A 6,000-nucleotide genomic window follows, 5' to 3' on the forward strand; every position below is an offset into this window, starting at 1 on the left:
GCGTTGCTTTCCTACCCTACAGGGATTATATTTTTATGTGAAGTGGGAACAGCATCCACTTGGTTAAAGAACAATGGAGTCTGTTTGGCAGTATATGGAACTACCTGTACCAGCATGCCATCGCGCCCACAGGGGCGGGACTTCGTATTCAATAAAATTCAGCTGTTCTTACATTGCTTGTGTCCTGCTTCACGCCGCCAGTGATCAAGAGCTCATGGGAGCTCGAAACGCGTATGGCCATTAGGAAGACAAGTAGCCTGCACCATGCTGCCGCTTGCGAGGTGTTGTGCGGAGCCCTCTGTGTGTGGTGTTCTTACTGAGGACAACTTGGTTTCGTGTATATATATATATATATATATATATATATATATATATATATATATATATATATATATATATATTATCTACTGGCGGTCGCCAGTAGATAGTTATAGTTAGGATCGTGTTTCCATAGGAAATCTCAAAATTCTATTTTGAATAACTTTGGCGCCGGTTGACGAATCCTCGCGAAATTTTCAAAACAAATGGGGCGCTCCGCTCAGCTCCTACCCTGAAAGTCTCGGGGTGATTCGTCAAGCAGGGGCCGAGAAAAAAGGGGGGTCCCAAAACGCGTTTTCCCCATGCATTTTTCTATAGGACCTTTAGTCGAAGGTACAGCCCGAACGGCTGAACAGAATTACTTGAAATTTGGCAGAGAGGTAGTCCTCAGGTCAGGGAAGTGCCTTTTGCAGGTCTGGTGTCGATCTGTTCAGTATTTCCTGAGAAAATAGCATTTAAAAGCATATAAATATCTATACGCGCGCACCGTGCGCGCACAGTGCACGCACGTGCGCGCACGGTGCCATGCGCGAGCGAAATTCTGATTGGTTGTTAGATGTCGGTAAACATTCGAATCGGTTGAAATCAGGAAGTGTCGGCCGCCATTTTGTCTCTCGCACTGAAAAGGAAAGGGGGAAAAAAGGTGGAAAACGTGAAAAGGGGGCAGGGAAGAGAGTTCCTGACCCCTAGCCTTTGTCAGGGGGTCACAGAAGGACCCCCAAGGGGCAAAAAAACATATTTTTTTTTAAATAAATCGCGGGGTGCGCGCACGGTGAAAAACCTTGAAAAAAAATAATTTAATAAATACATAACTTAGCATTTAAAAAACCGTACAAATTCACTTGAAAAACCATAGGTTTCACACACGTTATAGTTAGGAATTAGCATTTATAAAACCTTGCAAATTCACTTAAAAAACCATAGGTTTCACACAGGTTATAGTTAGGTGGATATTTCACTCGTAAAAAACCAATGAAATTCCCCCGTTATAGTTAGTTCAGATAACTATAACTCTCGCGACCGCCACTCTATCACAAGGATGATGTCATTAGTGATGTCATGAGTGATGCCACTGACCATGTCATGAGTGATGTAATATGTGACGTCATGAGCAGTGGATTGCGGGCGCGCGAGTTATAGTTATCTGAACTAACTATAACGGGGGAATTTCATTGGTTTTTTACGAGTGAAATATCCACCTAACTATAACCTGTGTGAAACCTATGGTTTTTTTAAGTGAATATATATATATATTTTCCATTTCCTCATCATTTAGTTGTCCAACTAAATCTGCTAAATCAATTGTTTCCTGTCTTGCTTGCTCTATTGCAGTCTCTACCTCATTCATTGCAATAGCAACCGCGTGTTGAATGATTGGTTGTCCAAGTGGGTCTTGGTTTTGAGGACTTGAACTTTGGCTGCTTTGTTAACTCTCTTTAGCTACCTCATCAGCAAATGTATCTTCCTGTAGAATTTCATCATTCAACATTTGCAGGTAGTTTAAAAATATTAAGCACTCAATTTTGTCCTTTGCAGCATTGAAAGAGTCGTCAAAGTAGTCAAACTCATCTAGTAATTCTGTTTCAGAATGCCAAGGTTTAAACTGCTTCTTTTACCACCGAGCCAATCACAATGTGTATTGCCGCCAACCTAACTGTGGCAGCCAAGCCGCCACTCCTTAGTAGGTGGATTGGGAGGGATATAAGTACAAAACATACCTTTTTTCTAGTTTTCCTCATTTAATGAATACAATCGCACAAGTCCTGCTGTTGCTGCTGCTCCTGTACCAAGACAAAAAATCAACTCCATTGTCACCGGAACAGAAGGTAAATCACTGTTTTACCTATTGTCTTTGGAATTGTAGCTGCTCATTAGAACTGGACTTGAGCATGTTTTAAAAATATTGGCAAGCAATACTGCAATGATGTGCAATGCATATATCTGTAATGTTGTGGTTAGATGAATGTTTAAAAAAAAAACCACAAGATATTTTTAACACCTACCAATCTGGTACTAACTGCCTTCCTGGCGATAAACACCTACACAAAAACACACAGCGATCACAAATAGAAATGTGTCCATGCAGGTGTGTACAAGATTCTTCCCAGAACTACCATATCATATACATAAACAATATACTCTATAGGACCTACTCAAATCCATGATAATGTAGCAATTACACTACAAAATGCTATAAGTGGGTGTGCACAGAATGTAAAACAATTTTACCTCTAAACTGCAAAAATGTCAGAGATGTATGACGGTCACATGTCACCTTATCCGTGCAATTAATGACATTTAACTGTAAAGTGTCAGGTTCACTGTGTAATGCATATGTGCATATTATTGACACAGCATGTTAAAATAAACGCACATGCATTATCCAGTCAGAATAACAGAAACACATATAAAAGTGATGTAAGGGTCAAGTAACATAAGGAATGCTTTCACCAAAAGTAACATGTCCATCACAAATGTACAACACTAATCTATGCATTAAAAAAAATATCTAAAATACACAACCTGTGTGTGTCACTGTCACAAATGAGAGTAAGTGCATGGCACACACATTAACAGAAATAACATCATCAGCAAGCAACTAGTAACAATCCAAAAATAAGGCCAGGACAACGTTAACATCAAAAGGCCAGAAAGTTAAAAGTCTGTTTTGCATGACCATAACGTGCCTCCTATTTACACTGCAAAATAAACCTCCTCTGGAAGAGGAATCTATGGGCCAGAGAGCAGGCACCTCAATGATCTGACTGGGGGGGGGTCCTAGGATGTGGGAGGGGTGTGTTTGGATTTGGGAAGGTTGGGTTTGGATTTTGGAGGGGTCGGTTTGGATTTGGGAGAAGTGGATCGGGGTGTGGAAGGGGTGGCAATACATTTGGTTGAGGTGGACTTATGTTTGTGAGGGGTGGTCTGGGATGAGGAAGGTGCCGGGGCCAGGGCAAACATCATACCTTTCTTCAGAAAATGGGTAGGGTGTTCAGGAGGAAGTTGGGGTTGAGAGGGAGTCACAGTGTCTATTGTATACTTGTCTGTTGATGGTGTGATGGGTGCCTGAGGGTCTGGTGTATGTGGTGTATGTTTTGGTTTGTGTTTTTTTACTGGGTATCTGTGTTGTGGGTGAGTGTTGGCATTTGTGTAGAGTATGTGTGGGTGTGGATGTGTCAGCTGCAGAGGTGCTCTGTATGGTTTTAGTGTCTGTGGATGAGCTGGTGGTGGGTGTGGGTGTTTGTTTTGTGGTGATGGTGGGTGTTTTGTGTGTGGATGCCTGTGTTGAGGTGGGTGGGGGGCCTGTGGATATGCTGGTGGTGGGTGTGGATGTTTGGGTTGTGGTGGTGGTGAGAGTTGATGTCTGAGTTGTGGTGGGTGTGGTGTCTGTGGGCGTGGTGGTGGTGGGTTTGAATGTCTGTGTTTTGGTGGGTGTGCTGCCTGTGGATGTGCTGGTGGTGGGTGTGGATGTTTGTGTTGTAGGGGGTATGGTGTCTGTGGATGTGATGGTGGTGAGTGTGGATGTCTGTGTTGTGGGTGTGGTGTCTGTGGGTATGCTTGTGGTTGTGGTAGTGGTGGGAGGGTGTGTGGTGCCTGCATATGTGTCTGTGGTTCTTGCCGTGTTTGTGTTTATGTGAGGATGTCCTGCTTGTGTGTGTCCGAGTGGGTGCATGTAAAAGTGCGTGTGTGCTCTGGATATGGTTGGGAAGAGGGATTTGAGATGGGGAAGGGATGGGATTTGGGGTACGAGGTTGAGGTGCGTGGGACGCTGTGGTAAATTAGAAGACAAGACCCTGGAATGACCGCTGTAGGCCGGACATGGCAATGTGAATGCCATCCAAGTAAGCCAGCATCTGGATCATCTGACCACTAAACCCCTGAATGGCATTCAGCAATGTGATCTGGCCTACAGTGATAGTCTGCAACAGATTAATAGCCTCCTCATTGAGTGCAGCCTTGGAGACAGGGGGGAAGGTACCTGCAGCAAAGGTGACACCACTCTTTTTAGGGGAGCAGCTACGGCCAACTGGGCAGGGGAGGAGGGAGGATGGAGATGGAAACATGGGTGGCGGATGACGATGCGGGTGGAACTGTAGCAATAGGGCCCGCCACCACTAGGGATGGGTCATCTATGGAGACCTCTGAAGATGTATTGAGTCGCTTGTGGCGTCCGCGCCAGTCCCCTTGCCCTGTGTTGCATTGGCTCCCTTGGTGTAGGTGGTGTCTGCCCCAGGGGTGGGCGGACCTTGCGTAGTGCCTCTACGAGTAGCTCCACAGAGTTTGAAAGAAACTCAGTGGAACTATGCTACGCTCCCTCCCCCCTCGCAAATTATTTAAAAATTAACGCACTTACGTGCATGGCTGCCTCCTCTGCCTGGCCGCTCTTCTTCCTGCTCCTCGCCGTCCTTCTTCTATGAAAAAACTCCTACGTTGTACAAGATGTAGTGAAGAATTCCACAGAGCATTTGCTCACAGCCTAGAAAATCCCCATGCTAGCTCTCATATGTGCATTTTATCTATTATCCACCTTTATTTTCTGCATAACAAATGGCTTTGACAGTATTAGTAAATACATAGGCCTGGATACAGTCTTAAAATACTCCAGTATAGAGCACAAACATTTCCACATATCCAAAAGAGACGTGTTTTGGGCTAGATATTGGTTTATCAAGATGGGATACTCCAACATCTATGTGATGGAACGTTCCATCTGAAATTGTCCTTTTAAGAATCACTTTTCTCAACTTCATTGCTTTCTCATCGGTACATAACTAAGGGCACCTAAATGCCATTTGGGTATGTGTAACTCTGCCACTAATGTAGACAGATTCCTGTCTGTTTCAATCAATACAGTCTGGCATGAAAATTCATGTTGGTTGACACAGACTGGCTTACATGCCCATTAGGGAAGGACTGAGGCTTCATGACAATCTGCTACTGTCTACAAGAAATGAATTGTATTTTGCTATTGAAACACATTTCAGATCAGGAATGATGCCATTGTAGATGTTTATAGTCCTATTGGTGCAGATGCTCATGATCATATTTTCATTGTAATAACTTACCAATGTAAAGTCTGAAACATGAACTGTCTCACAAGTGCTTACTATGCCATGTCAGCAGGAATAGGGCCAACATTACCTACTCACATTTGTGATGGAGCATCATACCTGGCTCTATCCTCAAATGTGGCATCTTTGGTACAATTGTCTCTCATAACATGAATAAAATGCAGGTACCCCTTTTTGCATGCAGCCATGTGTTTGCTCAAACAGTACTTGGGTTGTGATGAGAAATCGAGTGAGAACCTTTAGTATGAAACATAAATCAAACTCAGCATCAAACATCATCTGAAAAACATACACCTCCAGAAATGATTGTTTGCATTGGATGTGTGACAACCGTCATGTTGATGCCAAACAACATTGCTGTAAATTAAAAATGTTAAACAGCAAGGTAAGCTACATACAATTACTCCCCCACTTGATGCTGCTGTTGTGTCCTTAACTGCCCAACAAACCCCGGGTAGGCCACCACAAGGATAAGGGCCATTAGGGGGGGGGTCAGGGTGCGGTACACGCTAATTTCCTTGTTTGGAGGCCTGACCTAGCTGGACTTCTGCTGACTTCCTGGTCCAGCGTCAGAGGTTCTCCTACCTCTTTATGCAATGCAGGCTGCGTC

The sequence above is a fragment of the Triturus cristatus genome, chromosome 10 (genome assembly GCF_964204655.1).
Source record: "Triturus cristatus chromosome 10, aTriCri1.1, whole genome shotgun sequence".
Classification (NCBI taxonomy): Eukaryota; Metazoa; Chordata; class Amphibia; order Caudata; family Salamandridae; genus Triturus; species Triturus cristatus.